We start from the raw sequence: 11844 nt of genomic DNA on the forward strand, positions 1-11844 counted from the left end.
ACGGGGTCCTTTATTCCTTTACTTTATTACTTTTACTACTTGAAGGAAGCAGACCAACGATCATCATACCCCGTGTTGCTTACTGGCCACGGAATGAGCCAGTATGGGCTTGACACACGGTTATTTTTTGTTGCGTGTAGACTGTTGGTATCATTATTTTTCTCTCGAAATGTTACTATGAAACTATCAGTTGACGAAGTTCAGTTATGGCTAATGGGCTGCGTATTTCGGTAACGGGGTGCGGTCACGAGCGCTATGGTAATGGGTCACGAAGGGGAAGGCTGCGCGATGAGTCTGTCACGAGTAGGGAGTTAGAGGTAAAAGAAACTATCATTTCATTTGACAGAGATGCAAAGATAAAGGGTATTAGTAAAGGCCTTTCTGTTGCAATGAACGAATACTGGCTGAATATAACGTTGAAATGGGCATAGGAAGATGAGGGTACTGGTGGCCACTGATACTGAATTTTATGGGTTCTGGTTGACACGGTTCGTAGTGACTCGGTGACTGATTGGTTGACTGGTTGGTTGACTGGTTGGTTGACGCTCAGTGACAGTGGATTCTTTAAACATATTCCGATGATTGACACTTGGCTGAAGGGCATAAAACTTGTTGGCGCCTGAGGTGCTTTATTACATCAATTATTCAAGGGGACAGCATTCTTCTTGCTCTCATGTGTGTGTGTGTGTGTGTGTGTGTGTGTGTGTGTGTGTTGACAGTGGGGAGGGGGGCAGAAAGGGGAACACACACACACACACACACACACACACACACACACACACACACACACACACACACACACACACACACACACGTAATCAGGCCTCTCGTGTTTCCAGTCCCTCGCGAACTTGAGGACGAAGGCAAGCGCGGCAAAGGGTCGGGTTTCGGTTGCCGCAGTAAACCCTCCAGTAATAACAGTAATGATGATGATGATGAGGAGGAGGAGGAGGAGGAGGATGGTAGTGGTGGTGGTGGTAATGATAATAATGATAATAATAGAAGGTTGATAAAGGAAATGAAGAGTAAATGAGATGAAAATAGAGAAATTCAAGCAGATAACGAGTTAGAGAAGTAATAAAAGAAAGAGAAGAAATAAATAAAAAAAGGGAAAACGCAAAAAAATAAACATAACCACATAACAACAACAACATGAACTACAAAATTACCACCACCACTACCACCACCACCATCCTCACCCACCACCACCATCACCACCATCATCAAAGTACTCACCGTCACCACAACCCCACTACCACCCCCACCACCCCACCCTCCCCCCCACATCATCACCACCCCTCCACACCTCCATCAGAGAACAAATAAGCCGGCGTATCGTGTCAAGTGCGTCCCAGCTGTGATAATCGGCGCCCTGGTCGGTGATGTGGTCGTTGTTTGACACAGAGCCTTGTCGTTGGCGCCTTACATGTTCACCGTGGCGGCTCGTTATTCTCTCCCCCTCTGCCTCCTCCCCCTTCCTCGCCTCTCTGTCTCTCCCGTATCTCTCCTTTGTTTCTCTCTCCTCCCTTCTTCTCTCCTCTTCCTTTCCCTTGCCTCTTCCATTTTCCTTTCCCTCCCTTCCCTCTCCCTTTCCTTTCCCTGTCTCTCACCTATTCCTCCCACCTCTGCCTCCCCTGCCCGTCTCCCCTGCATCTCTTCCCTACGTCTCTTCTCTATCCCTTCCCTGCCTCTCTTGTCCCCGTCTCCCCCCTGCCTCTCTCCCCTGTCTCCCACCCCCACCCTCCCTGCCTCCCCCATTCTTCTCTTGCTTGCGTCTCTCCTGCCTCTCCCCCTCGCGACAAAGTGCTAATCCAGGGCGTAATTGAGCCCTCTAGAATCACAAAGCCGCGAGCGCCACGCCACCACAGCTAAAATAGAGATCATACCAACAACAGGTTTTATTCCATCGCATTGTCGTCCTCCTCTTGCTCCTCCACCTCCTCTTGCTCCGCCTCCTCCTCCTGATGTCTTGTGTAAGTGTGTCTTTAGGCTTTTATCATTATCTAGCAGCGCCGCGAATGGGTCTTACGTATCAATAAAAGTTAGGGCGTTTAGATGAGGCGGACTCTAACAACAGTGCCCGCGATATTTTAAGACCTGGCCCGCTCGCTTGCAGTTCGGTAAGAGACGAGGGAAAAGGGGAGTGGGAGGTGAAAGAAGGGTGATGGGGTGCTCGTTTTGGTCCGGTAATGACTGTCCTCCCGCTGCCCCACGAAGGTGTGACTCGGGGTATTACGAGGACGAGAGGAGGACTATCTAAAAGGCACGGAGACTTCATTACCTAGCAACTACTAACTCTTAGGGTGTTCAGATGAGGCAGACTTTACCAGCCAGTTTTCTTGTAATCTAGATAAGTAATGACTGTCCTCTCGCTGCCCCGTGAAGGTGTGACTCGGGGGATTAGGAGGAGGATTATCTAGGAGATTGTGACTTCATAGCCAGACAAAAAAATCACTTAGGGCGTTCAGATGAGGCCAACTTTAGGAGCAACAGTTTTCTTGCAGTATAGGTAGGTAATGACTGTTCTCTCGCTGCCCCGTAGAGATGAGACTCGGGGAATTACGAGGAGTGTTATTTAAGAGACTTCGAGACTTCATTACCCAGCAACAACTAACTCTTAAGGCGTTCAGATGAGGCAAACTTTAGCGGTAATAGTTTTCTTGCAGTCCAGTGAAGGTGTGACTCGAGGGAATACGAGGAGGGTCATCTAGGAGGCACTAAAACAAAGCTTCATTACCCGGCAACAACTGTCTCTTAGGGCGTTGAGATGGGACCAAGTTAACCAGCAACAACACTTTTCTCGCGTTTTTCCTTCTCCCGAAATTGCCGTCCGCGACCCTGGGATTCTTGAGGGCGCTATTTAGGTCGCCATCGTCTCTAATTCCGCCGACTCTTCCCCGCCTGATGATCGCTGCCAATTTTCTGTAGTTGGGAGATTCTCGTTGGCTGCCATTACGACGCGCGCCACCAATTATATGTCTTGAAAAATGCCGGGTCTGTGTGTGTGTGTGTGTGTGTGTGTGTGGGAGGTGTGTGTGTGTGTGTGTGTGTGTGTGTGTGTGTGTGTGTGTCTCATTCGATACCATGAGCGGCTGGATTTCTTTTTCTTTTTCTTCCTACCGCCCTCCTCCTCCTCCTCCTCCTCCTTCTCTTCTTCTTGACTTTTTGCCGACTTTTCCTCGTCTTCTTTTTCCTCTTCCTGCTCCTCCTCCTCCTCCTCCTTCTCCTTCTCTTTTACTAGTTCGTCTTCGTTCTTTATTTTCTGCTTCTGTCTTTCTTTTTGTCTGGTCTTTGTTTGTATAACCTTATTTATTTTTAATTGAATTGTTCTTTCTTGCTCCTTCTTTCCAGTCATTTCCTCCTCCTCCCCTTCCTCCTCCTCCTCCTCTTCTCCCTTCGTATATCTATTGTCTCGTCTCTCTTTTTCTTGCTTTCATTCGCCAGTTGCATGTCTTAGGGTAATAGGGAAGGTTGTTTTCTTGCTATTGTGGTACTAATATAAATATAAAAAAAAACTCAGATGATCATTTTCTCTTTGATTTTCACCTGTAAGCAAAGTATTGCCTGATTTTTTATTATTTTTTTTATTTATTTACTTTTTTTTGGTGTGTGTGTGTGTGTGTGTGTGTGTGTGTGTGTGTGTGTGTGTGTGTGTGTGTGTGTGTGTTTTATGTCGTGTACTGGCCACACTAAAACGGTTCTCTTATATTCCTACTTGCTTTTAAATTTCTTCTTCGCCTTTCCTGCAAGAAGAAGAGTTTACACGGACCGCATACAAACACACACACACACACACACACACACACACACACACACACACACACACTCTCAGGACTTTACGAGGGAATCCGAGACAAATAGAGGAACCTTTATTATGCATGTGTATATATTTTAACCTTTTTTTCCGCTCCGTCCCTCGTGCTGCGTGTGTGTTTGTCGGGGCTGGGTGGGCGGCGGCCTTTCCGAGCTCCTCCTCCTCCTCCTCCTCCTCCCCTTCCTCCTCCTCCTCCTCCTCCTTCTTTCTCTCCGAACGGGCTTGTCTTGGTTGGTTGGTTGGTTTCTTGGTTGCTCTTCCTCCTGCATCCACCATTTTTATATCATCCATCTCTATTTTCATCTCCATCTTCATCTAAACCTTTACCTTCATCTCAAATTTTATCTTCATTCATCTCCCCTTCATTTCATCTTCACCTCCATCTCCATCTTCATCTCCATCTTTATCTTCATCTCCATCTTCATCTCCCATCTTCATCTCCATCTCCACCTTCTTCTTCCACCTCTTATCTCTCTCTACCTCCGTCTCCCCTTTACTATGCTAACCCAGTTCTCTTCAGAGTTTGTCGCTACCTGCAACCTCTCTATAACTCCAATATATCTTTTTCAGGGTCATTCTTTATCTTTTTTTTTCTTTCTACAATCTTCTTTCCTGTCAATGTTCACCTTTTTCGATTTTTTTTTTTTTCAGTATACGTGTTTTTTTTTAGTGCTGGGCCGTTGAACGATCTAATGTGTAGCTTCTTAGTTGGTCGGTTATCTGTCCGTCACTTCTGTTTTCTGAGTTATCATCGTCCTGTTCAGCCTTCCTGTTCACGTCCTCCTCCGCTTCTCATTATTATTTTTATTGCCTCATTTTTGCTTCATCGTCGTATCTTATTCCTGTTTTATTTCCTTCCTTCGCCTGAATCTCTCTTCGTCTGCCGCTGTCTTCGTCTTTTTATTCCTTTTGTTTCCCTTTTCTTTTCCTCCATCTACCAACATTATCATCATCATTACCATCGCACTCAACACCATCAACACCATCACCACCTTTTCTTCCTTCACCCACCACCCAACACCCTCTTTTTCATCATCTTTAAGCTCCCCCATCATCACCAACAATATAACACCACCACCTTGCCCTTTTCATCACATCCTCTCCCCATCATCATCACCTACACTACCGCCTCACCTCCATCATCACCAAAACACACACACACAGTCTCTACCTCTCCCCATATCATGACCAACACCAACACACCGTCACTTCACCTCCATCATTACCAGAAACACTTACCGCACTGCCAACTCACCCCCCTATCATTACCAAAACACTACCACCACACTGTCACCACCCCATCATCACCAAAACACTACTACTATACTACACAGTACCACCGCACCTCTTCCATCATCACCACCACCCACCCATCCACCGAAGACCCTCTCCAACCCTGCCTTTCCCTCTCTCCCTCCCTCTCCCTTACCTCGCTCATCTGTGTGTCTGTGTGTATGTTGATGAGCCTCCTGACTGACTACCTGGACCCTGCTGCCTCTGCTCGCCTCGATTTAGAGTCCCCAAGAAGCCCATTATTCCGCGGCCACATTCTTGCTGTCTCGTCGCGTTTTGCACCGGCCCTCTCCCGCGGACATCATCTTCTTCAGGTGTGTGTGGCAGGTGGCTCAGGACTCCTCGACGACGACTCTTGACGATGACCACTATGATGATGATACGGCTGATAAGTCTTGAGGATCGCGGAGGAACGTGTGCGTCAGGTGATTCGTGGGTTTGTTATGGTGACTTCTGTGGCGATAACTATGATGATGATGAGGATGGGGATTGTGATGTTGACTATGAGTTGAGATTCTGATGGGGATGTTGTTTTAGGGGATTGTTAGGATAGTTAAGGAGATGGTTAGGGTAGTTAAGGAGATGGTTAGGGTAGTTAAGGGGATGGTTAGGGTAGTTAAAGTTATGGTTAGGGTAGTTAAGGGGATGGTTAGGTTTGTTTAAGGGATGGTTAGGGTAGTTAAGGGGATGGTTAGGGTAGTTAAGGGATGGTTAGGGTAGTTAAAGTTATGGTTAGGGTAGTTAAGGGGATGGTTAGGGTTGTTTTAAGGGATGGTTAGGGTAGTTAAGGGATGGTTAGGGTAGTTAAAGTTATGGTTAGGGTAGTTAAGGGGATGGTTAGGGTTGTTTAAGGGATGGTTAGGGTAGTTAAGGGGATGGTTAGGGTTGTTTTAAGGGATGGTTAGGGTAGTTAAGGGGATGGTTAGGGTAGTTGTTGTTGTTGTTGTTGTTATGTGAAATAAATTAGTGTTGTCTTTTCCTTTTTCTTTTTCAAGCAGTTTTTATTTATTTATTTATTTTTTGATTGTATGAAAGAAAATAATTGTGTTAAGCGTCTTTTTTTTCTCTTCTCTTTTTTCAAGCTGATTTTTTTATGTGTCAATCTAACTTTTTAATCTGCGTCTCTTTATCTCTGTCTACATTTAGTTTTTTTGTGGGTTGGAAGGAGAAAGTGTTGTCAGTTTTGTCTTAGCTGGTGATTGATCATCCTTTGTGGTGGTGGTGGTGGTGGTGATGATGGTGGTGATAGTGGTGGTTGATGGAGAGGGAGTGTTATTGGTTATGTCGTGATGATACTAATCGTTGTGGTGGTGATGATGGTGGTGTCACTGGAAGCTTTCGGGTGGTGATGGTGATTGTGATGATGGTGATGATAATAGCCGTAAGTGTGATGGTGTATGTGTGTGTTTATAGTGCTGATATATAAGGTGAGGATATGGTGATGCTTGTGATAATGGTGGAAAAAGTTTTGATGATGGTGACTTCATAGTGATTCTGGTCCTCTTTTTAGTAATGGTGATGGTAATGGTGAGGGATGCTGTTAGTGGTGATGGTTATGGTGGTGAGGTGGACTCAGTGGTATAGTGAATAAGGCAATAATGGTGATAGTGTTAGTATGGTGATGATGGTGGTGGTGGTGATGATGGTGTTGGCAGGTTACTGGTGATGATGGCGGCGGTGTTGGAGGTGATGATGGTGGTACCGGTGATGCTTAGGTTGACTGGCTGGCCGCTAGTGGAGGTGATTATGGCCGCGGTGATGATGATGATGGTGGTGACAGTGAAATTATCTCGTTTGGTTAACATGATGGATTTAGGCGAGGCGAGCTGGTGGTGGTGGTGGTGGTGGTGGGGAGAAAGGCGTCGCTCGGTGGTGGTGGTGATGATTGTGGTAATGACGATGGTGGTGATGTTGGTGGTGGTGATACTAGAAAGGATAGTGTTCGGTGATAGTGAAGGAAAATAAAAATAAATAAAAAGTTGGTGTTGGTGTTGATGTTGGTGGTGATGATAGAGGTGAGAAATAGTAGTGGTGATGATGAAGATGCTGGTGGTGATGGTTATGATAGTTATAAGGATGATGGCAGATACCCAGATAGATAGATAGATAGATAGGTGGAGAGAAAGGGATAAAGAGAGAGAGAGGGAGAGAGACAGACAGACAGACAGACAGACATACACAAGAGTTTAGTAGCAGTAAAAATAAAATAAAAAATAAAACCTCAGATAAATAGATAGATAGATAAAGGGACACAGAAAAAGACAGATAGACAGACCGATTTCAATAGTATGTGTTAAAAAAAATCATAATAAAAAATCGAAAACCCCGAATCTAGACCAGCCGGGATCGTGGTTATCGGCGGAGAAAGGAGCGGCATAGGAAGATAATGGTCTCGTCGCCTGTCACAGCTCCACACTCGCGCCATCCGTCTCCCTTATTTATCTCCCTGTATATCTTTACTGCGCGGCCCTGATTGCTGGGCTGGAGCCGAGTACAAATAGATTTCCCTCTCCTCTTCTTCCTCTACTCCTTACTCATCCTTACTCATCCTTCTTATTCCTTCTTTTCTTCGTATTCTATGCCTTCTCCATCTCTTCGCTTCCTTACTCATTTTCTTCTCCCGCTTCTTACTTTTTTTTCCTCCTTGTATTCGTCTTCTTATTCCTTCTCTTCCTCTTCCTCCTCTTCTACATCTTACTCCTTCTTACTCCTTCCTCTTGTCTTCGTCCTCTTACTCCTCTTTCTTCTCGTTCTCTTCTTTTTCTTATCCCTTCCTTCTTCTGTTCGTCCTCTTCTACTGCATTCTTTTCTTTTCCAGGTTCTCCTCGACTTCCTCTTCTTCCTCTTTATCCTTTTCCTCCTCGACCTTCTCCTCCTCGTCGTCTTTACATCCTCCCTCTTGTGTGTGTGTGTGTGTGTGTGTGAGAGAGAGAGAGAGAGAGAGAGAATGCAGAGCTGGGGGAACGAAATCTTCACACGCAAATATTGGCTCAGTGTTTTGCTCGTCGCGGGTAAACCGAGTGAGTTATGGACGTGTTATTTTGTGGTCCTCTTCTTCAGTCACACACACATTCTTCCCTGTTTTCTTCTCCTTGTATCTCTCCGCACGCTCCTTCCTCTGTCTCCTCACTCCTATATCTCTCCCGACTCCCTTTTGTTTCTCCACTCCTTCATTTCTCGTCTCTTGTCTCTTCACCTCCCAGACACATTATTTTCTGTTTTCTTGTATCTCTTCTGACGCTCATTCCTTGTCTCTTCACTCCTCTCTTTCTCCTCCTCTCCCTTCTCGCATCAATGTCTCTTATGATATTGACGTTGTTTATCATGTTCATCTTCCTTTCTTTATTTTCTACCGTTCGTTATTCCTCCTCACCTTCATTCTTCTTCATTGTCTGTCTTATAGTCTTCCTCTTCTTTTCCTTCCATGCACTGTTCCCTTCTTTTCGCCTTCCTGTTCCAGTCTCTTCCTTTCTCTCCCTGTTCATATTCCATCCTTCCTCTCCCTTATCATTTTCTCCCATTCACCTCCTCTGTATCCTAATAAGCTACCTCCCTCCTCTTCCTTTCCCTATCTCTCCTTCTTTCCAATATTCCTCCCTTTCTCTCCCTTTAATTTATCAGTCCTCTTCTCTTCCATATCCTTCCTGTGTATTCTAATTTCATTCCTTCTTCCTCTTCCATTTCTCCCACCCTTCCTCCTCCTCCTCCTCCCTTGCCTCCACCCATCCTTCCAAGTATAAACTCCTCTCTACTATCTATATTCCTCTCTTCCCCAATTTATCAGTTCTCCCCTATGTATCCTAATCTCCTCCCTAATTCCCTCTCTCCCTCTTTCCTTCTCCCTCCATCCCTCCCTCTCTCTCTCCCTCCCTCACCCCCTTCTGGGCAGTCCTCGTCACACACACTTTCTCCCCTCATTGTCAGTCTGCCGTTAACTCGTGGTGGCGGGAATGGCTCACCTCACGCTAATTAGATATCCACGGCCCTTCCTCCCTTCCACCCTTCCTCTCCCTCCTTCCTTCCCCATCCATCTCTACCTCCCTCTCTCTGTTCACTGACTCTTCTCTCTTAACTCGCCTCGCTTCCTACTCCTTTTTTTTCTCTTTTTTTCTTTATTTTCGTCTTTTTTATTTCGTTTTCTTGTCTTTTGCATCCACGCCTCTTATTTTTTCTTTTTGTTTTTCTTGTGCTGTGTATATTCTCCTTTTTCGTGTCCTTCCTTCCTTCCTATTTTAATTTTGTTTCATTCATCTTTTCTTCCTTCTTTTCATTCCTCGTTCTCTTTTCCTCCTTGTTCTCCTTCCTCCTCCTTATTCTCGTCCTCTTTCTTCTCCTCTTTTCGCATTGCTGTGGTTGCTTATTCTCGATCTCCTTCTCCTTCTTTTCCTCCTCCTCCTCCTCCTCCTCCTCCTCTTCTTCGTCCGCCAGTTCAAGTTTGTCGAATAGCTTCTTCTCCCCCCCTCTCCCCATGTTTGCGTTCCGGCCATAAAACCGGATTGTGTTTGCCGTATTTGTTCATATTCCGCCTCTCTTCCTCCTCCTCCTTCTTCCCCTCCTCCTCCTCCTCCTCCTCCTCCTCTTTACCTCCTCTTCCCTACTTTGTTGACTGTTCATATTTCGTCTTTCTTCCTCCACTTCCCTCCCTCTGTCTGACTTCCTCCCTCCATTCCCTCCCACCCTCTTCCTTCCTTCCTTCCTTCCCTCCTTTCCCTCCCTTCCGTCCTCCTAATACTATGTCCTCCCTGACTTTTTCCTCCCTCCTTCTTTCCTTTCTTCCTTCCTTCCTTCCTTCCGGCGACCTTCCCTCTTCCTCCATCTAACTCCCTCCCTTCCCCCCTTCCTCTCCCTTCCATCTTCCTCCTCCCTTCTTCTTCCTTCTTCCTCTCCCTCTCTCCCTCTTCCTTCTTCCTCTCCCTCCTTTTTCCTCTTCCTCCTTGCATTATCTTCCCTACTTGTTGACTCTGCCTTCCTCTCTCTGTTCATATTTTACCGCTCTTCCTCCGCATCGCTTTATCTAACTCCCTTCCTCTTCCTTCCTTCCTTCCTTTTCCTCCCTCTTCTCCCTTTTGCTGCCCTTAACTCCCTCTCTCTCTCTTCCTTACTTCCTTCTTCCTTGCTCTCCTTCTTTCCCTCCTCTCTCTTAACCTTGTACCCTTCTTCTTATCCCCCTTCCTTCCTTCTTTCCCTTCTATTCTTCCATTCGTTCTTTAATCCCTTTCCCTTTCTCCTCAGCTCCTTCTTCTTTTCCCTTCTTCCAAATTTCTCCCTTCCTGCTAAATTCTTCTGTGTCCTTCCTTCCTTCTCTCCTTGTTACCTCCTCCTCTTCCACCTCCTTCACTCCTTATTCTTCCTTCTTTCACCCTTATCTCCCTCTGCCATAGTCATCCCTGTCCTTCCCCCTCTCCTCCCTTTTTTATTCTCATCCCTCACTCCCCTTTCTCCACTTTACCTATTCTCCCTTCTTCCACCTTTCTAACGCCCTGCCACATTCTCCTCCAGCTTCTTCCCTTCCCCCCCTCCGCACCTTCTCCTCCCAGTCCCTCCCCCCCTCCGCGCCAAGGCCCTTCCCTCCCCTCCGTTTGCTATACTAGGCGGCGACCTTCCCCATACGGCAGAATAAGGACGTGTTTGCCGTTTGGGAAGAGCTTATACACACGCCGCCGCCGCCTAGTCTCGTCTGTGCAGAGCCGGCCAGCCATTCTAGTGCTAATGCCGACCTCCTTTTTCTGTGTGTCTGTGTGTGTGAGTGAATGTATCTGTTTGTGTGTGTGCCTCTCTGTCTGTGTGAATGTCTGTGTATGTGTGAAAGTCTGTGTGTTGAATGTCTGTATTTTTCTTCTTTTTCCTCCTTTTCTCTGCTCAAGTTTTAAGGGAAGGTGTTTTTTTCATGCGTGTGTTTGCGTGTGTGTAAGTTGAGTTTCTTTTATTGCGTTTTGTTTACTTGTGTTTGTTTTGTGTGAATATGTTAAGTGTTTTTTTCTTGCTCCTAAAGTTTTCCTCCTTGTAGCCAGGTGATAAAAAGTTAAGTAAAACAAATGGGAGGAAGGTTAATTGAATATAAAAGGAAAAGCCGCGTTGATATATGAAAGAAAACAATTAGAAAAAAAGAAGGAATGTTTAATATGATAATGTACGGCGGAGTAGACTCAGATATATTGTTGTGTAAGGTGAGAAAAAGGAACTGCAAAGGGAGGAAGAGTGGAAGAGGGAGGCAGAGTGAAAGGGAAAGAGAGAGAACAGATGGAAGGGAAGTTGAAAAGGGAGATATGTAGTGACAACGACCCCCCCCCCCCCCCGCCCCCACCACACACACACACACACACACACACACACACACACACACACACACACACACACACACACACAAGCAGGTGAATAACAGACAGAGACAGGTGACCAGAGATAGACGGAGAGAGAAACAGACAGGGAGAAATACTAATTGATGCTTAAGATGCACTCTCATACCCCACCCTTACACACACACACACACACACACACACACACACACACACACACCGCTGTTCTTTTATTTACGAACCCGAAAGAGAATTTAACTGGTCAGTAAAATTAACCATCCTCTTACTCCTTATTATTTTATACGCTGAGACAGATTCCTATTTTGTACCTTTTTTTTTTTTCATCATTTTCCGAACGTGTTTTACAAATACTACGAGACATAAACGTCAATCAGAGAGAGAGAGAGAGAGAGACGAGTAACAACGACACACAGCGACAAA

This window comes from Eriocheir sinensis, chromosome 27 (assembly GCF_024679095.1).
Source record: "Eriocheir sinensis breed Jianghai 21 chromosome 27, ASM2467909v1, whole genome shotgun sequence".
NCBI lineage: Eukaryota > Metazoa > Arthropoda > Malacostraca > Decapoda > Varunidae > Eriocheir > Eriocheir sinensis.